Genomic DNA, 24,693 nt, shown 5'->3' with positions numbered 1-24,693 from the left:
AAGGAGGCTGCAGTGAGCACTGGGTGTGCGGGACTTATAGGCACAGATTCTGTGGGTGGGTGCTCCGTGGCTGGAGCACCCACAGGGAAAATTTAGTGGGTGCAGAGCACCCACTGACACCAAGCCCCGCCCCATCTGCTCCCCCCACCAGTGCCTCTCGCATGCTGGCAGCCCCGCGCTTACCAACTCCTCCCTCTCCCTCCTAGTGCTTCCGGAACACCATGAACAGCTGATTCGCGGCGTTCAAGCTCCGGGACAGAGGGGGAGGAGATGGGGAAGAGGAAGGAGTGGAGCAGGGGCGGGGCCAGGTGCTTGGGGGAAGGGGTGGAGTGGGGGCAGGGCCTGGAATGGAGCGGGGGGGGGTCAAGCATCCCTTGGCAAGTTGAGAAGTCAGCGCCTATGATCCCAGGGATGTTGCAAATTTTCAGGTGCCCTACACAGCCACGTATGCTTAAGGACGGCCTTGCTGACAGCCATTATCAACAAGCAACTGTGAGACTCCCAGGAAGGGATCACATACATAAGAAACAGCATCTATATTCCCTAAAGAACCTCAAGAGTCATGGTCCTGCAATTATGCCATGACTGTCCCCTCTCAGGACATTTCGGATGCTTTAAGACCATGTGATTAGTATCCTGCTCTTTCTGGTGACCCCTGCACATGCCTTGCAATACAGTCATTCATAACCTCCTGTGATGTTCATGCCTATGCCAAGTCTCCCCCCCCCACAAGCCCAACCATCTCCTCCAGCCCTTGGACACCCCATCTCCATCTTGGGCAGCTACTGACTTAGATTTTATTGTAGAATTACTGAAATCCAACAAATTTACAACAATTTTGATGAGAAGGGATCACTTTACCAAACTGGCCCACCTCATCCCTTGTTGAAGCCTCCCCTCTACTGAAGAGAAAATCCAGCTAAGGATTAGCCATGTAGTCTGCCTCCACAGCCTTCCACAGTGCATGACCTCCATTCGGGGGGTCTTGGCTGGTACTGGTGTGAGGCCCTGTGCCTGCTGGGGGTCTGCACACTTCTTTCGTCCTCTTATCATCCACAATCCAATGGACAAAATCCTTGAGCAGTATCTGTGATGTTACATCAACATCACCAGGATGATTGGTCTTCACTTCTCCCTTACGTAGAGTTTGTATACAACGATGCATACCATGCATCTATGGGTCAAAGCCCTCCCCCCTTTAAAAACCAACCAAATCCTGATTCCATCCATAATTATCCACATCGTCTCCCAACCCAGCTGCCTCTGACCTAGTGCAGTGGATTCATAGGGCCCAAGAAGAAGTGAAGGAACACCTGGAAAAGGCAAGGGAGGACTGGAAAAGGTCAGAGGACCAGCATCCACAGTAAGGCCCCATCTACTCAGTGGGACAAAAGGTAAGCTCTGAGCATCTTTGCACAGACAGACCTGGTTGCAAGCTGGACTTTCAGTTCCTTGGACCTTTTAGAACCCTGCAGCAGGTTAACCCAGTCGCTTTTGAACTTCAACTCTCTGAAGATTCACCCAGTGTTTCATGTATCGCTTTTGAAACCATACAATAAAACCATCCCTCCCACAGGACCCAGCTACTTTCTCCACAGTACATGTACAGTGTCATGAGGAATACGTAGTACTTGAGATCCTGGACTCTGACCATAAATGTGTCAGGTTTTTGATACTTTATTGACTGAGAGGGTATGGTTCAGAGGATCGCACCTGGCAGAAATGTACCCGCCCCGACACAATCACTCTATAGGAATTGACCTAAGAAGCCCGGTCCAACATCGGGTGCCTCTGGGGAAGCAGGTGTTATCAAGGAGACAGTATGTTCAAATCTGCCACCCAGGGACCTGCTCATAATCGCCAGAACTAGAAATTCACCTCTGATAGAGAACTCCAGTTCTGGGATCTGATTGGTGGAACTCTGGGCATCCTGCTTCTATTTAAACCAAGCACCAGAACAGGAAGCTGTCTATGCAACTGGGTTTCCTCTGCATAGGACTGCTTCCCTTCCACTACCTGCTCCTACTTCCTGACTCTAATCTCCTGGCAACCTGACCCTGCCTGCCTGCTCACCCTTGGTCTACCCTCTGGCATATTTCAGACTCTGACCTCCTGGTATCTAATCCACTCTGGCTCCTGACTCTGACCGTTAGGTCAGATGGCTCACATCTCAGGCATGATAGAGACCTACCACTGGATTACGTTTCATGCTCCCCAAAGAGCACATATTGGTGTGCTATGTCACCATTCTGCCTGGCTCATCACAGGTTCATGGAGAACAGATGGAAAGCACCCCCACCCCCACCCCCACCCCCCATAAAATGACAGCCATGCAAGTTGAGGCAGACTGTAGCTCCTATTGTGGGGTAGAAGCAAGTGCACACTGCATTGATATTGCACACCTTGACTAAATGCAATTCTGGACTCTCTCCACTAGGATGTTCATCTGTATTGTACAAGTCAGAAATCAGAGATAAGGTGAGCCCAAGTCACCTCCAGTTTCTCAGGAACAGCAAAAGAGTATTTACTTGTAGTGTGTAATTCTACCCTTTTGCTACCTGTCTTTATTTAGATGCTTAGCAGCCAGACCTAAACATTTTTACAATTACTAAAAGGGTTTTTTTTTTAAATAAAGTAGAAAGCAGATTGGCATCTGAAAATCCTCCTACTGTGTTTGAAGTTTCTCAGGCCACTGCATTATATTTATTCATTTAATTATTTTTCTTCCATTTATAAAATGTATCAATCAATCAACAGCTAAGATTATTTATTATAAACAAATATCAACACATCAGCTAAATTAACTGCTTCACCTCACAATCCCACAACCAACATCCTCAGAAAAACCTGGATATAAAGATAGTCCTTATAGCAACACAGGTCTGATTTATGATCATGTGTATGTGATATGAGGTTGGTGATTAACAGAAGTATGAAAATATGCTCATTGAACTCACTGTTTAAAATATGTTACATGTCCTCCTTTTTTTCTACAGAGAAAATTATTCTACTATAGATAAGGTGTAAGGGACTTACTTCCTCATCTCAAGTGGTAAAGGGTCAGGCTTTTAATGTTGGAGGTATTGGGCTCAATTCCCAGTGACAACCCACAAAGGTGGTAGTTACACTTGCATTGTTTTTTTTCTTTGAAAAGCATGATTAGAGAAGCTATTTTACAGAGTAGAACCCATGGCACTGAGAAACCCCCAGCTTTATCCCTACCTCTCAGCAAAAGGTAATAACAGAGGTGTAGGGAGTTACCCTATTAATATCAATGATCTTTTACTATACCCATCACTATTGTATCTACTTTGAATGGTACTACTAAGACTTCCATTACTTTTACAAAATACTCTTGAGTATTTGAAAGCACATTCTGAAGTACTGTCCTAAACAATTCAAACATCACTAAATGAAAATAAATAACTTAAAAGACAAAAATATATTTGGTGTTGAATTATCCTGGCTTTCTTATTATTTGTCCATATACAACAGATTTCACCTCTCTGTGGAAGGCAGATTAAGGTCTGTGCATCACCTAGGTCCCACTTCAGCATTCAAAATAGAGTTTGAATGGGACGTAAGTGATGCCTAGGCCCTTTGTACAGGGGAGAATTTCATTCCAATGTTCATGGGGCCTGTAGGGAGCCAGGGTGGTTTCCCTCCGAATGAGAGGGTAAAGAGCCACTCTCTCAGACTGAATGGGAGGGGCCAGACCAAGCTTACTCCACCCCCCCGAAAGGGGAGGGGTGGGACAGGAAGTACAAAGGGCAGGGCCCTTTGCCCAGTCAGGGCAGTACTAGGGAGGGAGACACACACACACACACACACACACACACACACACACACACACACACACACACACACACACACACACACACACACACACACACACACACACACACACACACACACACACACACACACACACACACACACACACACACACACACGCTATTCCCTCCAGATCCTGGTGCTGAGCCAGGGGAGGACCTGGGCCAGGAGAAACCTGACCTGGAGGAAGGACTGGGGCTACCAGGACTGCCAGCCACCGAGTACCCAGAGGAACTGGAGGAGCCAGGCCGTAACCCGGGCCAGCGTGAGCCTGATGCGAAGGGGGAGCTGGAGCTGGAGCCGCCAGCAGCGGAATACCCTGATGAGCTGGAGGGACCAGAGGGACCCTCTCGAGAGACCGGGTAGGAAGTAGCCCAGGGGCAGAACTGCATAGTGTGGTGGGTCCATTTGATCAGCGTGTTGCGGATGGCTCCCCGCTGACCCAGTGGCGGGACCCTCTCCTTCTGCCACTGTCAGGGCCCTGGGCTGGAACGCAGTGGAGTTGTGTGGGCCTGCGTTCCCCTACCCCGGCCAACCAGCCTTGGGTAGCAGAATCCCAACAATGCCACAGACTCTGGCCGTCGCACCCCCTGCCTGAGGGGTGTGCCACAGACTCTGGTCGACACGCCTCCTGCCACTAATTCCCTAGTGACAGAAAGGTGTGACCAAGGCCTGCTGGTGAGGCAGTAGTCCCCCAGCGGCTCGGTAGACCAACTGAAACCTGTCACAGGGCCCATGTAATTCCTTTGCTCCTCTTATTTCCCACTAAAAACCAGCAGCATGGCCCAATCCTGGGAAATATGAAGCACCTCCTGAGAGATGCTGAGTGTCCTCAAATGTATTGACCTCAACTGATTAAATGAGAGTCCATTGACTTAAATGGAAGTTTAGGGCACTGGGCACTTCTCAGGAAGCACTCGGTGTCTAGCAAGATCTAGCCCTATAAAACAGGTCTTTAAATGGAGGGCTTTTTCACCCTTTCTCACTAATAACCCCATTTCAGCAAAGCATTTAAGCTTAATTCCATCCCTCTACAGCAAAGCACTTAAGTATATGCTTAATGTTAATGTCTTATTGAAGTTGAATCTTAAATGGTTTGCACTAATGATGAATGGCTGAATCAGGACTTAAGGACCTAATGTTGCAATCTATTATGCTTAACTTTAAGCACAGGTAGTCCCAATGAATTCAATGGGACTATTCCTGTGCCTAACATTAAGCCTGTGTGTGTCTGACGAACAGAGACCTGGTGGGCGAGGTAATATCTTTTATTGGACCAACTTCTGCTGGTGAGAGAGCCCTAAAATTCAGTCACTGACAATGGCTTTCCTGTCAGTATGAATTAGTGGAGTTCTGCTCCGAATAGATTGTTATTTTTAAAGAAATATTGATTTTACCTTCATTAAAAGAAAATGTGATTGCACAGGTGCTTGATGTCTAAAGGGTCCCCTTCCCCCTAGTGCCATTGATTAGATTTACAGAAACTTCGACAATTTGTTTCAGAGTAGCAGCTGTGTTAGTCTGGATTTGTAAAAAGGAAAGGAGTACTTGTGGCACCTTAGAGACTAACCAATTTATTTGAGCATAAGCTTTCGTGAGCTACAGCTCACTTCATTGGATGCATTCAGTGGAAAATACAGTGGGGAGATTTATATACACAGAGAACATGAAACAATGGGTGCTACCATTACACACTGTAACGAGAGTGGATTAGGTAAGGTGAGCTATTACCAGCAGGAGAGCAGAGTGGAAAAAACCTTTTGTAGTGATAATCAAGGTGAGCCATTTCCAGCAGTTGACAAGAATGTCTGAGGAACAGCAGCAGGGGAGGGGAATAAACATGGGGAAATAGTTTTATTTTATGTAATGGTCCATCCACTCCCAGTCTCTATTCAAGCCTAAGTTAATTGTATCTAGTTTGGAAATAAATTCCAATTCATCAGTCTCTCGTTGGAGTCTGTTTTTGAAGTTTTTTTTGTCGAAGAATTGCCACTTTTAGGTCTGTAATCGAGTGACCAAAGAGATTGAAGTGTTCTCCGGCTGGTTTATAATGTTATAATTCTTGACATCTGATTTGTGTCCATTTAGTCTTTTACGTAGAGACTGTCCAGTTTGGCCAATGTACATGGCAGAGGGGCATTGCTGGCACATGATGGCATATATCACATTGGTAGATGTGCAGGTGAACGAGCCTCTGATAGTGTGGCTGATGTGATTAGGCCCTATGATGGTGTCCTCAAATAAATTTGTTGGTCTCTAAGGTGCCACAAGTCCTCCTTTTCTTTTTACAAAATTTGTGTAAGAGAAACAAGAATTTCTGCCAATGCATTTGGCAAATCTCATTTGTTAATTTTCCCCCTCAGACTTTTCTTAAAAGTATAAAATATTCTTCTCAAACAATGAAATGGATATTGTATACCTGGTGTCAAGTCAAGGATACACTATCCATGTGCATAATGATAGCTATATACAGTAGTGATTCAATTAAAAAAAATCTATAAATGGCATCACCTTGCATTACACTTTTGACTTGAGGTGAACATGAAGTAGAATTGACATTCACATCTATTCAGGTCAGACAGTTCTAACTCTACGTGGTCCAATCCCATCTCTCCCTCAGGAAAGGCTGTTCAGTCTTAATGAATGCATAAGCTTGCTTTATGTTTTCCCAAAGCCTAGAGAGGTTCAGTCTGAGCTTGGCTAATATCCAGGTTCAGGCTGTACAGAAACACAAGATGACTGTGAATACATTAATAAAAATGTAGAGCATTCCAGTTTAAGAAAAGGGACAGGGGATCATCACTTAAAGGGGAAGAGTTTGATTCTCCTCTTATTTACACCAGCATTCAGTGGCTTTACTCCTAATTGTCTCTGCTGTGAAAAGAGACAATCTGATGCTAAATATATAGACTTAAGCCTTAAACTTTTTGAATAGCCTCAAGTCATAGGGCCAGATGGTAGAACCCTTCCTCAGGTGAGCACTTACTCATGTGAGTATTCACTTTGACTTAAGTGGTGGGTAAGGGGTTTACTTTCTGGCTCAAAACTCATCTCTGAAACTAGTAATGCTCAAACCACTTAAAGCAAAATATGAAGTAATTCAACTGCTCATGCCAAGCTAAATCTGAATTTTTGTAAGGTTCAGGAGAATCTGGTTCTCTTTGCTTTTTTTAAAAGTTGTGTCACCTGTTTTCTGCTGATGCCAAAAACAAAAACGCTCTGAAAATGGTTGTTTTGATGGCAATTTCCAAATTGGCCCAAACCCAGTTGTACTGAGCATTTCCCCAGATATCCTTCCTATTTAAATATCAGTTTGATTTGAAGAAACTTTGGAGATGTGTCCTGATTTTTCAGAGCATCTCCTAACCTCTGAATTGTTGGATGTTATCCTATACTAGACTTAACCAACTCCAATCTGATTAAAACAAAAAAGATACACAAAGTGAGTAGAATTTTGTTCTGGGTTACACTGAATTAAATCTGTCTCCTTCCAGAAGCCAACAGATGTAATCAATATTGCCCTCACCTCAACAAAACTAACATGCCATTTGGCTGCTAGCTGAAGAGCCATTTCCCCCGAAACTTCTCATTGCAAGGTGAGAAGGAACATACTATATATTACCATCATATGTGGTCAATTTTCTGGCTGAATATCTCAGCTGCCAGCCTGCTCCATCCTTGTGCAGGTGGCAATCCTGAATGCTGTGCAGCTGGTTTGGTCCTGCTGAGAAGGAGTAGAAGCCAAATGCTAGTAACTTGTGTGCACTGTTAGACTATGCTCCATGGGAGCTTACTCTGTGTCCCTGTGGACAGCAATTTGGAAGGCCGGGCCAGTTGACCAACATCTAAGTCCCAGCCTTTCCCCCTGGAGGGGAAGTGCAGCGTATCTGTGCTTACTGAAGTGACTCTGCTCCTAAACTAGGGATTTGTCATCCTTGAGTCCCATAGGGCACTAATGAGCATAGAGCATTTACCTCGGGCCAGAATCTGCCTAGTCCTTGCAAAGTGCACATGGATGTTCTACTTCCCAGTACCCCCTCCACTCAAGGGAGACGTACAAATGGGTTCTTGCATTCAGGAAGCATAAGGACCAACACTGCTGTTGCCACTAGGATGGGCACAAGGTGGGTTCAAGACACACTTTAAAAGAGGTGCAGCAGGTGCACTCTGCGTTCAAGGAGACACTATGGATAGGGTGTCCTGGAGCTCTTACTAGGTTGACACGGCTCTGCACCATACCTCATGCACCACTGTGACTCGGTCCCAATAATTTAGCGTTCTGTGGTCAAGAACAAGTATTTGGCATAAGAGATAAGCCTGAGGCAAAACCCAGATCCCCTGGGACCCACTAATTCCAGGAATTTCCAGATCTGGACTGGAAATTTGTTGTTTCAGGCCCATCTCTTATTTGCTCTCAGAATTATTTGGGGCTGCATTTCTTCTTGAATACACTAATGAGCCCCTTGATTTTATTAGAGCTGCTTATTGATTCATTTAGTGGATTTATATATCACCTATAGTCGTTGAGAATAGGCATTGTATTACAAAAGTTAAAACAAAGTACAAACCCACAATGGGTTGCATAAAATGACCATGGTTGTCCTGAAGGAGATATTAATTGCCCAGTTGTGGGAATGAAGTAAACCAAAGTATATAAAAAAAATGCAACAAAAAGTGAAACCAATTAGGTTGGACTGCATTATGGCTTGGAAACTAGCAAACCAAGGCCCTACCAGATTATCAAGGAGAATGGATTTCAAAGGTGGTGGGTTACTGTATGTTAATTTTATAATATGTATCACTGACGTGTACCTGCTTGTTTTGAAAGTAATTTCCCACAATCACTGTGAGTTGTAATGTTAAGTTACAAATGTAAATGTAGAGCACATGAAACACCCAGAAGTGGTGTAAGTGGGTGCAAAACCTTCTCTGATTTAGGTAAGTCCAATAACACTAGCTTACATAAGGGACTGACCTTGGCTCTGTTTTCACATTAGGGAACCACGTGTTTTCAGGGTCTGGGGAAAGTGACATTTTCACTTCAGAAGGGGCATTATGGAAATTGTGCTCTACTATGAGATTCAGGAATGGGAAAAGACCTAAGATATATAGTGGAAAAATGCATCGCTCATGAGAAATATTTTTGTGTGCTTAAGAGACTGGTATCAGCAAATGCAGCAACACAACAAGTGGAGAAAGTTTGTTTGTGACTCCAGCAATACTATTTAGCCTTTAATAGTGGAGGACTTCAAGATCTCCTCCTTGCTCCTCAGCTGATACTGTGTGTGTCTGAAACATCATCTGTCTTTCAGGGATGCCACCATTGTGTCTTGGGGAGGGATGGGGCTGCTGGTGATCACTCTTCTTATGGTGGGGCCTATTGCTTGGCATTTACTCACTCTTAACTGTGGTCTTAGTCCATCTCCTTTCACATTTATAAGGCACCTACAATATTTTTTTTCTGAAGTGCTTTTTAATATGACTGCTCTTGACCCTAGATTTATCCCATTCCCTGTCCCCATTTCCTCATTCAGTCTTGCATTTGGACCACCTCCTCCTGTTGTATTTCATGTTAGTTTTATAGAAGTTATACAGCAGCCATGGGTGGCATTTTATAAAGGAAATTAAGGAAGAAATTGTAAGAGAAATGTATTTTTATGAACTGTAGCATGTAAACTAGCAGCAAAAAGTCCCATAGGAACCATAACCCAACAGATATATAAGAATGGCGTAAGGATTGTGGAGGAGACAATTTGGTAAACCATGGTTTACCAAATTATCTCACTAGTAGTGGGATTTTAAAGAGATGGGCGTGAAATCATGACCCACTGAAGTCAATGACAAAACTCTCACACACTCAAGTGGGACCAGGGTTTCATCCATGAGCTCACCTATCTACTCTGGTGATTGCATTTTACTTTCTCCCAACAGACAGAGAGGATGAAGCCAAGAGGGAACTCAAATGTCTATTTGAACAGCAGCAATACTGAGAGGTATAAGAGGGGAAATGTATAGAAATAGCTTAAGTGGGGGAAAAATTTGAAAGAATATTATTCCAAAATAATGAGCTAGGCTGTTCTGTCATTAGCAGAAACACAGAGCAATACTAGCATCAAGCTCACTTCTGCCCAGGAGGCTTTTAGGGAATGAGATTACTTGCATCAACGTTGGAGCAGTCTGGGGCATATTATCAGTGGAAGAACGAAAGGCTGACATTCCCCACAGTCATCACTACAGCAGAACACCCTGCCTACCTGATACTGTCTTGTGTTTGGGTGAATAGTAATACACTCTTGGAACAGGGAGAGATGATTTTGATTTGACAGACATAGTCTCAGACTTTCCGTTATGAACATGTTCTACCATTTACATCTTTGCCACCTTACTCAGTCCTCCTTCAGGTTAAAAAAACAACACTGATATCACCTCCTAATGGGGTTAGTCAGATGCTTCAGTAAACAGTCTGACTGTGGAAGCAGAGATGCAGACAGAACCAGTCTGAAATGGCAATTTTCCTCCCCTGGCTACTGCTGTCTGCATTAAGACCAGCAGCTAGTCCTCCTCTAAATTGTGACCCCAGGGGATAATTAAGCTATTGCTGCCCTCACATTCCGAGCAGAAAAGACTGTTATATAACATTGCCAGCTTCCTGTGCTATAATACAACACTAACCTCACGGGAAATTGTTTAATACTACAATACTGGCCCCTGGGAAGGACCTTTTACATAGATTCTGAAATTAGTAGCATGGCCTACCTTGGTCTATTACTGTTTTCAAATATCAAAGCTGTCCTCATTTCAGCATTTGTTCAGAAAGCATTTCAGTGTAACTGGGATGTTTTTAACTAAGTAATGGGGAAGTTTGAATATGAGAGATGAATGATTAATATTCCCCAAGCAAAGGACAGGCACTTTGCTTTCAGAGAACAGCCTACATGTATTGAGACAGCTCCTGCTGAGTGATCTGTAATGTCAGGTCATGATGAGAGGCTAAAACATAGTGAAGAGGATTTCTCTGAAAATCATTCTCCTGGAACTTTAACACCACTGGGTTTGTAGACTAAGAGATAACTAAATAAAAGGTCAAACAGAGCATCAGCTCAATTATAACCAGACAAATAAAGGTTTTATTTATTTTAATGAAAAAAAATTATTGGTTTATTTTGTTCTGTTTTCTTATGAGAAATTATGTCAGCTGTTAATCTGGATTTATTTTCTCTGTTCTTCTAAAATGATTTGACTCAACTGGTTTTTTTAAGTTATAAAGTGAATTTTCAGTGCATCTGAAAATTTCAAGACTCACTGTTCAAGATGCAATTCTGCTTTTTAATAACATGAAAACAGAGCACGTTCAGAGATAGTGACACAGCACCTTAGCCTGTGTGACAGGGTCAGGCTAGATGGCTATAGGAGAGTAATTTTTTTTTTCAGTTTTTAATCCATTTAATATGTGCTGATAGGTCTAAAAATGTAATTGTAAACAGGGGAATCATCTCAAAGCGGGTGTGTTCTGTGACAGGGTCAGGCCAGATGGCTACAGGAGAGTGGTGGTTGTTTTTTTTTTTTTTTTTTTGAAGCACAAAAAAACTTATTTGCGTAACACATTTACACAAATCACCAAAGAAGATAAAACAAAACTATGCAACAAAACGAAAGCAAACGCAATGTATAACACAGCAACCTGCTGGGGAGAGAAGTGTTCAGGCTTGCCTGGGCCCAGAGCTGGGGGGCTTCCTCGACACTCATGGTCTTTCACCCCATCGAGTTACCTAGTGCCACGCCCAGTGTCACCAACTATTCCTCTCCTGAGTGCCCAACAAGATGGGCAAGGCTGCGGGGTGGGCAGTTTGGGGGGGGGCATGCACCCATGTGTGAAAGGGCCCCTCCTAGGTGGTGGTGATGATGGTATCCACAGCGGCAATGGCTGGGGCTGGGGTCTCTCGCCCTTACCGTCAATCAAAGGGTCAGACGGAGGGAACTGGACGGGGTCACTGAGCAGAGAACCTCAGACAGTGCCCACTGCTCCTCGAAGGCATCAAGGGAGTCGGTGGACACCGCCCAGAGGAACTCCGCCCAGATACATGAGTGTACTGAGGATCGGAAAACGGCCCTACAGTTGCAGGAAGCTTCATGGGCCAACCTCCTCTCTCTGGTTTTATAGATGGCTGTTTTAGCTAGGGCTAGGAGGAAGTTAACCAGGAGATCCCGCGACTTTGTGGGGCCACGGATGGGGGGAGTGTAAATGAAAAGGTGAGGGGGAAAATGCAGCCAAAAGCATAATAAAATATTTGTGAGGAGTCGGAAAAGGGGCTGCAGCCTGGCACACTCTAAATATACGTGCGCCAGGGTTTCCCTCACGTTGCAAAAAGGGCAAGTATCCGGGATGGGGGTGAACCGCGTCAAAAACACGCCGTGCTCACAGCTCCGTGAAGGAGCTGCCAACTGATGTCCCCGACGGGCCTCGGGACCAAGGTGGAATACAGGCTGGCCCACCGGGGCTGCTCACCCTCCAAAGGTGGCAGGAGGTCCCGCCACTTTGTATCGGGGCGGGACACCAGGGTGAGGGTGTGAAGGGTGTGAAGCATGAGTGTGTATAGATGTTTCCTTGGCATGGTTTGGAAGCTGACCAAGGCTCGCAGTGAAAGGGTGAAGGGTTTGTTGGGATCTACGGGGTAGGGACCCAATTGAAAGGTCCAGTGGGCCTGGGGTAGAGGGTGGGTGGGGTGCGCCCTTGCGCAGGGCTCGGTTGAGATAAGCCCAAGCAGCGGGCATCAAAGCGGCCATCACCTCCTGAAGTACACGCCGGGGGGGGGTACGTGGTCTGGAGAGCCCCATGCGCCTAGCGAGTGTCAGGAGATCCAGCCAGTCTCCCCGGTCGTAGTCCAGGAGGTCTCCGACTCTCGTGACTTCTGCCAGGACCAAACTCTGGCGCACCGAGCGGGACTCCGCCACCTGCGCATGGAGCTGGGGGTTGTGTAGCAGGGGCTCCACGAGGAGATCTGCTCCCACGGTGGCCGTCGCGGACCTGGTCCTTGAAAACAGTTTGCAGGTCCGGAGGAGGTCCTGGTAGAAGACCAGCAGCCCGGAGAGGTCTTGCGGAAAACCTCTCGAACAGAGATAAAAGAGCTGCCGGTCATATCGGAGCCCTTGGAAGTGGCGTAGGAAGGCGTGCGCCAGTATGTTCCATGTCGAACTACCTGCACTATAGAGGAGCCTCTGCAGGGCCTGAAGGCAGAAGACATGGACCTCCAGGCCCTGCCCTCCTTCCTTCAGGGGTAGATGAAGAACCCCAATAGGGGCCCAGTGCATTCCTGAACAAAAGAACTCTAGAATCGATGTCCGGAGGTTGGTCAGGAAACCCGGGGCCGGGACCAGGGTGTTGAGCCGGTACCAGAGCATGGACAGGACTAGTTGGTTAAGCACCAGCACTCTCCCTTGGAGGGAGAGACATCGGACTAGCCTCGTCCATTTCCGGAGCTGCTCTATCACCCTGCCTTCTAAATTTTGCCAGTTCTCCGGCGGAGAAGGGTGCGTGGCAGAAAGGTAAATGCCTAGGTAGAGCAGCGGACCCGCGCTCCACCGGATGGTCTGAAGCGCGGGTGGGAGGGAGCTCACCTGTCGCCAGTCCCCCACCACGAGGCCAGAGCTCTTGACCCAGTTGACTCGGGCAGAGGAGGCTGCCGAATAGACGGTCTGGCAAGCCTCCACCTGCGCCAAGTCACCCGGATCCTGGACCATGAGGAGCACATCATCGGCGTACGCCGACAGGACCAGCCGCAGCTCTGGCTCCCGCAGCACCAACCCCGTCAACCTCTTTCGGAGGAGACAGAGGAAGGGCTCAATCGCCAGAGTGTACAGCTGGCCCAAGAGGGGGCACCCCGCCATTCTCCTCGCCCGAAGCTGACCTGTTCAGTCAGGGTCCAGTTGAGCCTAACCAGACACTCCACGGAAGCGTACAGCACCCGGAGAAAACTCACAAACTGAGGTCCGAATCCAAACGCCTGCAGAGTGCCCAGGAGGTACCCATGGTCCACTCTATCGAACGCCTTCTCCTGATCAAGAGACAGGAGGGCGAACGACAGACTGTCTCTACGCCCGAGTTCCAAAAGGTCTCAGATTAGAAATAGGTTGTCAAAAATGCTGCAGCCCGGGACAATGTAGGTCTGGTCTGGGTGAATCACGTCCGCCAGCACGGACCCTAGCCGCAGCGAGATTGCTTTCGCTACGATTTTGTAGTCCGTGCTAAGGAGCGAGACGGGACGCCAGTTTCGTAAATCGCGGAGGTCCCCCTTCTTTGGCAACAAGGCGAGCACCGCTCGCCTGCACGAAAGAGGGAGGACCCCACCCTGCAAAGACTCGGCCCAGACAGTGGCTAGGTCTGGGCCAAGGATGTCCCAGAACGCGTGGTAAAACTCCACGGTCAGCCCGTCCATGCCCGGAGATTTCTTGGTGGGCATGTGACGGAGGGCTTCCGAGAACTCGGCCAAGGTGAGAGGCAGCTCTAGTCGGTCTCGGTCGCCCACGCTGACCGTGGGGAGTTCCTCCCAGAGCACCCTGCAAGCACTAGGATCAGTCGGATCCGGGGAGAAAAGGCTTGTGTAGAAGTCACGGGCCCTCCCACACATCTCCACTGGATCCGTGAGGGGGGTGCCGTCTTCTGCTAGAAGGCAGGTGACGTGTTTCTTGGCCCCCCTCGTTTTCTCCAGGGTGTAGAAGAAGCAGGAGTTGCGATCCATCTCCCGAAGGAGGCGGATGCGGGATCGAACAAAGGCACCTCGGGCCCGATGGTCCTCAAGAACCCGGAGCTTCTCCTGCTTCTCCTGGCATGCTCCGCAGAGGAACAGGTCCTCGGGACTGGCAGCCAGACGCCTCTCCATCTCTAAGACCTCCCGTTCCAACTGCTCTATCGCCACATTTCTCTGTCGGCTGGTGCCCCGGGTGTAGTCACGGCACAAGAGCTTGGCGCGCACCTTCCCAAGATCCCACCATCGCCGCACCGAGGGAAAGGCACGCCACGACTCTCACCAGGCCAGCCAAAACTCCCGGAAGGACATCACAAAGCTCTCGTCCTCCAACAGGCTGTTATTAAAGTGCCAATAGGCTGGCCCCGGTCTCTCTGCACGGAGGGAGACCGTTACAGTGACTAAATAATGATCGGAGAATGGGGCCGGCCAAATGGCAGAGGAGTGGGCCTGTGAAAGATGGAAACGGGATAAGTAAATATGGTCCAACCGAGAGTGGTGTGACCGATGGGCCTCCACCCGGACAAAGGTGAACGTGGAGGTGTCATCTGGGTGATGGTCACGCCAGACGTCCACTAGGGAGTGATGGTCAACTATCCCTTGGAGAATATTCGCAGCGGCCGGGCTCGGTTCGGCCCCTGAGAGGTCCCGTTCCTCGAGGGTAGTGTTAAAGTCCCCTCCCAGGACCAGGCACTCGTGCGAATCCAGGGTGCCGAGAAAGTCGGACACCTGCTGATAAAATTGTGGCCACCTGGAGCTCATTTGCGGGGCATAGATGTTAACAAGATTAACCACGAGCCCCTCCATACGGACTCAAAGGTGCAGCAGGTGGCCCGGCACGGCCTCATTGACCCCTAGCACCTCGGGCCGTAGGTTGGGGGAGAACAGGGTCGCCACTCCAGCTTGCCAGGTCACGAAGTGGCTAAAGTATACCCCGTCCCCCCACTCCAGCCGCCACCTGTCCTCGGCGGCCGGGTCCGTATGGGTCTCCTGCAGGAAAACTACAGAGTACCTCCCTTCCCGAAGGTAAGAGAGCACCTGGGACCTGCGGAGAGCCATCCTACAGCCCCTGGTATTCAGGGTCGCAATAATAAGAGGCGTCATGCGGAGGCCTGGGGGGGTGGGGGCTTCGTATTGGCGGGGGTGTTCAGGGCCCCTGGCGGGTTGCGCAGCAACCCGTGACCCATCCCATGGATGAGTAGATGCATCGGAAGCTGCGGGCTCGCTCGTAGGCCGCAGCACCGCACCTTCCTTGCACCCTGCCCTCCTTTATAAGGGCCCTTGTGGCCTGGAGGATTTGATCAAAGTCCCCCCATAGCTGAAGAGCCAGCTGTGCCCTATCGCGGGCGCCATGGGTGTGCTCTAGGAACTTCCGTAGTGCGTGCCGCAGCTCATGGGGGGGGTGGGGTTACAATTCCCGAGGTGTTCCCTGATGGGCCTCTTAATACAGCCTCGTGGTCCGCTAAGGCGGGTAGACAGGGTGCGGACCACCGACGGGGCATCTGACAGGCTGGGGTTATTAAATTCATTTCATGCTTTGGGGTAGAGGGGGATGGCAGGGGAAAAATTGCCACTCCTAATGGGTCGCGACTAGAAAGTGCAAAAACTGCTCCCTGGGGGGAATCTGCGAAAGGCGGAAAGGAAATAACCCCAGGGGCGGCATTAACATTGCAGGAGGAGGGGGCTTGAGCAGGGGCAGGGGTAGGGGCAGGGGTAAGGCTCTAGGGTTCAGGAGGCAAGCAGCTAAAGGAAAGTGCCTCCTGAGCAGAGTCAAGGGTTAAGGGGTAAGGGAGGGGGCTCCCAATAATGCTAGGCGCTGGCTCCATGGTGGTCTTAGCGGCCATGACATCAGGTGGTGGACCACCTTCTGCAGGGTGCTCACCCGGGAAGGCAATTAGGGGGAGGGAGCATGGGGAAAGGGAGGCTGGGGTAAGGCTGCCCAGCTCGAGGCCAGCCAGCAGCAGATCATCCCCTCCCTGGGTGACCGGGGACAAATCTAGGGCCTCAATCTCCGCGTACACGGGGGAGAGGCCACTCCTGCCACCCCGGGGGCCTCTCCTCTAGGGCCCGCCTCAACGGTCGTCTCGGGGTCCGCGGGGGGTTGGGGTAGTGTCCAGGCAGAAGGGGCGTCCTCAGAAGTCTCGGAGGGGAGGGTCTCCCGTGGAGGGGGGATTCTGCCCTCCAATGCCAGTCCGTCTTCCCCTCCCGACACCAGCAGATGGATCTCGCTTGTGGCCGTGGCGGGAGGCTCGATAGCCGTGCCTCCTTTCCTGGTCTTCCGGGGGGCTTCCGCGTCGGATGGATGCAGCGGAGCTCGAGCCTTCCGCTTGCCTCGCTTCCCCTGGACTAGGGTCCAGCCCTCCATAGCATCATCTGGGGGCTGGTTAGCAGGGGTCGTGTCGGGGGGCGGAGACGATGGTTTAGGGGTTTGGGGAGGTAGCGGTGAGGCAACATGAGGGGTGGGGGTTTCTCCTTGGGGAGGGCCCTCTCCTATACCCGGTAATATCCTTGCCACACCCTCCTCCATGGGCTCTGTTGGATTGGTACTAGCAAGGGTGGAACTCCCTTGCTCGCCCGGGCGTTGTAGGGAAGGTATTTCTTGGGCCCGGACGGGAGCAGCGATGGGTCGAGTAGGAGGAGGGTTGGTTTCAGGTGCTGGGCAGCCAGGGGCGTTGGCAGCGACGGGGCCGATGTCCTGCCGGGTCTCGGGGGTTTCGGGTGCCCCTCCCCCCCGGGCCAAAGGGCAGTCTCTGCGGACATGCCCCGCTGAACGGCAGAGTTAGCACTGGGCCTCTCCGGTAGAATAAAAGACCCGATAGCGGGCTCCCTGGTAGGGGACTAGAAAAGACCCCCTCGAGCGCCTCTTCGTTACGCGCCCCTGCCGGTGGTAGAAGCTGCACTTGCCGGCGGAACGAAAAAATGTGACGGAGGGTGGGGTCCTTGCAGCCCAACGGGAGAGGGCTGATAACAGAGACAAGTTTCCCCAGAGTGGAAAGAGTGGGTAACAGGGCAGCATTGGGTAAGAAGGGAGGAACGGAGGTAAGGACGAGGTGAACGCCCAGGTCTTCTAACGGTTCTAGAGGGACAAACACCCCCCCACCGTCAGGCCCCTCTTTACCGCCTCCTGGGCGGCATCCTCCGAGGCTAAGAAAAAAACGACCTTCCCATACATCTTGGAGGCTGCCACAATAGCCGTGGGTCCTACCACCTTCGCCAATGCCTGCACGTATGTCTCCACGTGGGGCAAGGCGGGCACCAGGAGGCAACGGACGCCGTGCTTCCTGGTCAAGGCGGGGAAAGGGCCCCGGCCGCTGGTGATGGTGGCGGAGGCGGGGGGGGGGCAAGATGACGAGGCGGCAGGCAGGGGGGAGCCCGCTGCCGCCCGGGCATACGTCCTGGGGGCCGGGGGAGGGACAATCGCAGAGCTGGTGGAGGGAAACGCAGGGAGGGGTGCCACGGTTGATGACGAGGCCACAGCGGTGGGGGCAGCCCCTGCCATGGAGGGCTTAGTGGTTTTAGCGAGGCCCTTTCCTTTCCACCCACCCTGGCCCTTCTGGCTAACCGGGGGGGGTTTCCTAGAATCTGGTGGGGCGGTGGGTGCAGCAGCAGCAGCAGCAATCACCCTGGTGCCTTCTGCTACCGGTGCCCCAGCAGGGGGGTGGCAAGTATCTTGACAATAGTGGTAGGGGGGGGAGGGACAACTAATTTTGTTGAAGCAGTCTCGCCCCTCTCGTTCCCCGCCATTGTGAACAGGGAAAGACAGGGAGACAGCGGAAGGAGAAGCGGGGAGGGGAGAAAGCGGAGTAGCCCCTCCTTCCGCTAGGCTGTGGGCAGGGAGGGGGGGAATGCCGAGGGGGTTAAACTGGGAGAGGGAGGAAACAAAATCGGGGTCCAATAATAGGGGCAAGCTGTGGGATAAGCAATCCGGGGTAGGGGGGTGCAGACCCACACACGTTTGTCCAAAGAGTCTCGGTTGGTCGGCTGTTATGTCCGGTCCAGAAGGCAAAGTTCAAAGCGAACAGCTAGATCCAAAGGGAGATGGCAGGTTGCCAGCAGGGACAGACGGCGGGGGGGCCGTGACAGTTGTAATAACGATGGGGGGGTAGGGGCACCGATGGATCGGGGGTGGGGGTCTCCACGCCACACCCCCTGTGCCGCCACAAACGCAAGTAACCACAGTCAAACTCCCCCCCACGAGAGTATAATTCAGAAAATTACTCAGTCTTACGGCCCCCTTCATGATGATTTATAGCTCTCCTGGATTATTTCTCCTGTCTGCTGAAATCTTCTTCTCCGGCTGTGTTGGCTGTGTTCCAAGGCTTCCGGCATGCCAAGAATGTTGTAAAGTCCGAGCTGCTGGCAAAACGGCTGGGTCTGGGGGTTTCCACTCCCCCCTCCGGACAGCAAAAGCGGCAATCTTCCCCCCCCTCCTCCGGGGGCTCAGCTGAGGCAAATAGCTGCGCCCGAAAGCAGGCGTGGGGCGGGCGGGTGCTGGCAAACTAAGGGCCAAAGCATGTAGACGGGAAAAAAAAAATGAAAAGAAACCAAAAAAAGCGTCTGGCCTGGTCGGGGGGGGGACTAAGGCAGGTGCAAAAAGTAAGAAAAATCCGGGCCAGGGGGCTTTAGGAAAGAACAGAAAGCAGATAGCTGAGGAGCAAGCAAAAGACGTTCCGTTTCTTAACAGGGAAGGTTCCAGAACAATCAGGAACCTTCTGGAGACAATTAAGACAGGCTGATTAGAACACCTGCAGCCAATCAAGAAGCTGCTAGAATCAATTCAGGCAGGCTAATCAGGGCACCTGGGTTTTAAAAAAGAGCTCCCTTCAGTTTGTGGTGTACGTGTGTGAGGAGCTGAGAGTGAGAATGCATACTGTTGGAGGACTGAGGAGTACAAGCATCATCAGACACCAGGAGGAAGGTCCTCTGTTGAGGATAAAGAAGGTGTTGGGAGGAGGCCATGGGGAAGTAGCCCAGGGAGTTGTAGCTGTCGCACAGCTGTTCCAAGAGGCACTCTAGACAGCTGCATTCCACAGGGCCCTGGGCTGGAACCCGGAGTAGAGGGTGGGCCCGGGTTCCCCCCAAACCTCCCAACTCCTGGTCAGACACAGGAGGAGTTGTCCTGGACTGTGGGTTCATGAAAATGACCAAACTGAGGGCTGCTGTGAAGCTCCAAGGCAAGCAAATCCGCCAATAAGCGCAAGCGACCCACTAAGGTAGAGGAGGAACTTTGAGGTCAATCTCTGAAACTGAGAAGACAGTTTGGTCTCCAGAACAATCCTGTTCTTGGGCTCTTCGCTGAGATTACCAACTGTGATGTCAATAGTTACCATTGGTGATGTAATACTAACGACTACATTGAGAGCAACAGTGTATGCACACATGGGACAATCAATCAACAAATAGTAACAAAGTTTGGTTACTACTGCATTGGCTAGCACTAGATTCAAATTAATGAGAGATGAAAAGTTCAGCAGCCCATTTACCAGTTGCTTGAGCTATTCACTTCTCATGCTGTCAAATTCCTTAGTTCAGTAAAACAGATTAAAAAGGAGAGACTGAAAGTTTTCCTGTTTACCCATAGTATGGTACAATGCACATGTATAAGTAGCAGCTATTGTAAAAGAGTCATCGCAGAGAATAAAATATAGGCTCCCTAGTTCACTCTGACTAGTGACAAAAGGAAAAGGATTATTTTAACCCTGAGAGTTCCTGCTGTATTCTTCTATTTGGTGGTTGTAGCACGAATGGACACATGAATCTTTAGCGCATCTAGCTCCAGTATTACAATAAACCAACCACAGGGCAAACGCACTAACAAAACACAAACAAACCCCCCTCCCCACAATAATGAAAGGCTGCTAGATGTTAACTATTACCAAGGAAACAATCAATACCACACAGAACATGTAAAAAAATTATGCCGATTGTATCATCATAAAAACCTAAGATCAGCCATACTGGGTCAGACCAACCATCCATCAAGCCCAGTATCCTGTCTTGTGACAGTGGCCAGTGCTAGATGCTTCAGAGGGAATGAACAGAATTGTGATTATCAAGTGATCCATCCCATCACCCCATCCCAGCTTCTGGCAGTCAGAGGTTTAGTGACACCCAGAGCATAGGGTTGCATCCTTGACCATCTTGGTTAACGGTCATTGATGGCCGTAACCTCCATGAACTTATCTAATTCTTTTTAACCCAATTATACTTTTGCCTTCATAACATCCCATGGCAATGAATTCCACAGGTTGACTGTGAGTTGCATAAAGATGTACTTCCTTATGTTTGTTTTAAACCTGATGCCTTTTCATTTCATTGGGTGAGCCCTGGTTCAGTGAGGGGGTAAATGATGCTTTCTTATTCACTTTCTCCACACCATTCATGATTTTCTAGATGTCTATCATGTCCCCCCTCTTTTCTAAGATCAGTTCCAGTCTTTTTAATCTCTCCTCATTTGGAAGTTGTTCTATGCCCCTAATAAATTTTTGTGGCCCTTTTCTGTACTTTTCCCAATTTTAATATATATATTTTTGAGCTGGGGCAACTAGAACTGCACACAGTGTTCAAAGTGTGGGCATACCATAGATTTATATAGTGGTGATAGACCTATTTTATCATGAGGATCCTCAGGTTCCATAGAGTTCAAAAGCTGATTCTCTATCATCTCTGTGCAGTTGCAAATGGTTTTTCCATGCATGCGACACAAATTGGAAACTTGAGAAAATGAGCCTGGCTGTGTTTTCTGGCTAATTTTCCCTTCTTTTATTGGTGATTCACTAGGATGAGTGGATGGTGATATAACCTAATAACAGACTGGTTTTATCATTCAGAGGTGCCCTCACCAGAACCACCTATATCTCTGTTGCATCTAAAAAAACCCTATGTTAAAAAATATTAAAGTTACAAATTTAGGCATTCAAAAGTTAGAAGATGCCAGAAGGTTGCCTGTGTAACCTTAACTCGACCCCCATGTCTCTATACATTACACCACAGTTTTCAAGCATGCTCAGTCAATCTGTGGGAATGGCACATATGCAGTCTAGTTTTCATACTGGAATGCTAAAAAGATAGAGCATGACCAGTGCAGACAGACTCTTCAGAGACTGTAGCTGCCACATTCACACATTTCAGTTCATACATGCTGCAAAGATATTTTTGCAGAGCCTTATAACTTGACCAAATTTAGGCAGATTTTTATAGGGACAGCAAAAGCACATCCTTAACACCACAGTGAGCCCTTCCTGCCAAATTTGGTCCTCACTCCAAACATAAAGGGCACTAAAGTTTCTCAGCAAAAAAAAATGGCTGTATGTTTGTTTTGTTTAACACAATGGCTGTATGTTTGTTGGTTTTGCCTAACTTGATTCTCAGAAATGGCTGAACCATTTTAGATGAATTCTCCCCTGGCATCTCAGATGATCAGGAAACCCACTGATCTTGACCAGGGGCTAAGCTCAGCATTCAGAGGCCAAAGACTATAAGCACTTAACACATTAACATCAGCAGTAATGCCGTTTAATATGTAAGATGCCATTGAACAAAAGTAATACATGCACCAAAGAGCCTTATTAACCGCATGTACTGTGGAAATATATAGCAGCAATAACAATTTTTACTAGATTAAACATAGCCAACAAATACTCAAACTACAAGACAACAATAAACCTAACAGAAGTAAAAGGTAAAGTATCTAAATATATGAATACCAAATAGAGGCTGATAATGCTGCCACACCAGTCTGATATTTATGTACAAACAGTCAAATAATAATATAGCTGGGAGAAATATGCAGTTAAAGGCAACATAAAACAGATTTTCTGTAAGTGTAATTATATGGCGAAAGGACTATACCAGTGCAATATTTACATTTCATACAGATGAGTTCCTCAAAGATCTTTTAGTTGTGACCGTATCTAGAATGTCAGCGAATCAGGAAATTAACTGTTCTCCAAACGTCACACCTGCCCATGGTAATTTTAATATTAATCTTCCTATTTAGATCAAAACTAAATTCTTTTTGGAAGTCTGACATTTTTATAAACAGCTGTTCTACAAACTGTTTATGATGCCTAAAATGGATCTTCAGTTTCATAGATTCATAGATACTAAGGTCAGAAGGGGCCATTATGATCATCTAGTCCGACCTCCTGCACAACGCAGGCCACAGAATCTCACCTACCCACTCCTGCGAAAAACCTCTCACCTATGTCTGAGCTATTGAAGTCCTCAAATCATGGTTTAAAGACTTCAAGGAGCAGAGAATCCTCCAGCAAGTGACCCATGCCCCATGCTACGCAGAAAGGCGAAAAACCTCCAGGGCCTCTTCCAATCTGCCCTGGAGGAAAATTCCTTCCCGACCCCAAATATGGTGATCAGCTAAACCCTGAGCATATGGGCAAGATTCACCAGCCAGATACTACAGAAAATTCTTTCCTGGGTAACTCAGATCCCATCACAGGCCATTAGGCCTATTTACCATGAATATTTACAGATCAATTAATTACTAAAATCATGTTATCCCATCATACCATCTCCTCCATAAACTTATCGAGTTTAATCTTAAAGCTAGATAGATCTTTTGCCCCCACTGCTTCCCTTGGAAGGCTATTCCAAAACTTCACTACTCTGATGGTTAGAAACCTTCATCTAATTTCAAGCCTAAACTTCCCAATGACCAGTTTATATCCATTTGTTCTTGTGTCCACATTGGTACTAAGCTTAAATAATTCCTCTCCCTCTCCAGTATTTATCCCTCTGATATATTTATAGAGAGCAAACATATCTCCCCTCAAACTTCTTTTAGTTAGGCTAAACAAGCCAAGCTCCTTGAGTCTCCTTTCATAAGACAGGTTTTCCATTCCTCAAATCGTCCCAGTAGCCCTTCTCTGTACCTGTTCCAGTTTGAATTCATCCTTCTTAAACATGAGAGACCAGACCTTATTGAGGTCAGAACGTGTAGGGATAAAGTGAGACAGGCTAAAAGTCAAGTAGAGTTGGACTCTGCAAAGGGAATTAAAACCAATAGTAAAAGGTTCTATAGCCATATAAATAAGAAGAAAACAAAGAAAGAAGAAGTGGGACCGCTAAACACTGAGGATGGAGTGAAGATCAAGGATAATCTAGGCATGGCCCAATATCTAAACAAATACTTGTCCTCAGTCTTTAATAAGGCTAAAGAGGATCTCAGGGATAATGGTAGCATAACAAATGGGAATGAGGATATGGAGGTAGATATTACCATATCTGAGGTAGAAGCAAAACTCAAACAGCTCAATGGGTCCAAATCAGGGGGCCCAGATAATCTTCATCCAAGAATATTAAAGGAATTGCCATTTGATTATGATTATGACCCTTCTATTTGGTTTCCATGCAAGTAGAATTTTGTTTGTGGACATTTTTGCAGAAAGCACATTTTTGGGCTTGTAGCTGAGATTCCTTTAATCACAAAGTGAAATTGTGAAATTAAATTATTTCACAGTAAAACAAACTTCATTTTATTTGTGTGAAATTATAAATTGCTTGTGAAGATTAATTCACTCTCGTAACAGAAGTGTACTAAGGTGACCCGTTACAGTGTTTTTATATCAAATACTTGCAGGAATAGCAGTTGCAAAATCTTGCAAGCAATTCATAGGCCAAAAACTATTTTTTAAATTTCAAATGGAAACAAAATTTGTAAAAGTCAGTGTGTCTTCATGGTCACTTTGCGAATACAAAAAAATCCCTGAAATTGTTGATTGTGAATTATTAATCCAGGTGGCTGAATCAACATATCAACTGTTCTCATACAGGGCTTTAAAATTATTTTGTGAAGCCCCTTGCTACTCCTGTTTAATTTTACACCAGTATCTGATCATTGAAAAGAGGAATGAGATGCTTTATAGTAATTTTTTCTTGGTATGTCTATCTGAGACTTCTGATTTTGGATTGCGAGCACTGTAAAATTGACGTCACTAGGAGCAGAACTGGATCTTTTGATTGTAATAAATAAGAATAATTCCTAAGCACTTCTCTACAAAGTGCTTTACAATATTAATTAATTAATTGTTGCAACACCTCCACGACGCGTTTTGCCTGTTTCACAGATTGGGGGAAACTTTGGGAGAAACACAGGACT

Source organism: Lepidochelys kempii, chromosome 9 (assembly GCF_965140265.1).
Source record: "Lepidochelys kempii isolate rLepKem1 chromosome 9, rLepKem1.hap2, whole genome shotgun sequence".
In the NCBI taxonomy this organism is placed as follows: domain Eukaryota; kingdom Metazoa; phylum Chordata; order Testudines; family Cheloniidae; genus Lepidochelys; species Lepidochelys kempii.
Note: the sequence above shows the minus strand (reverse complement) of the source record.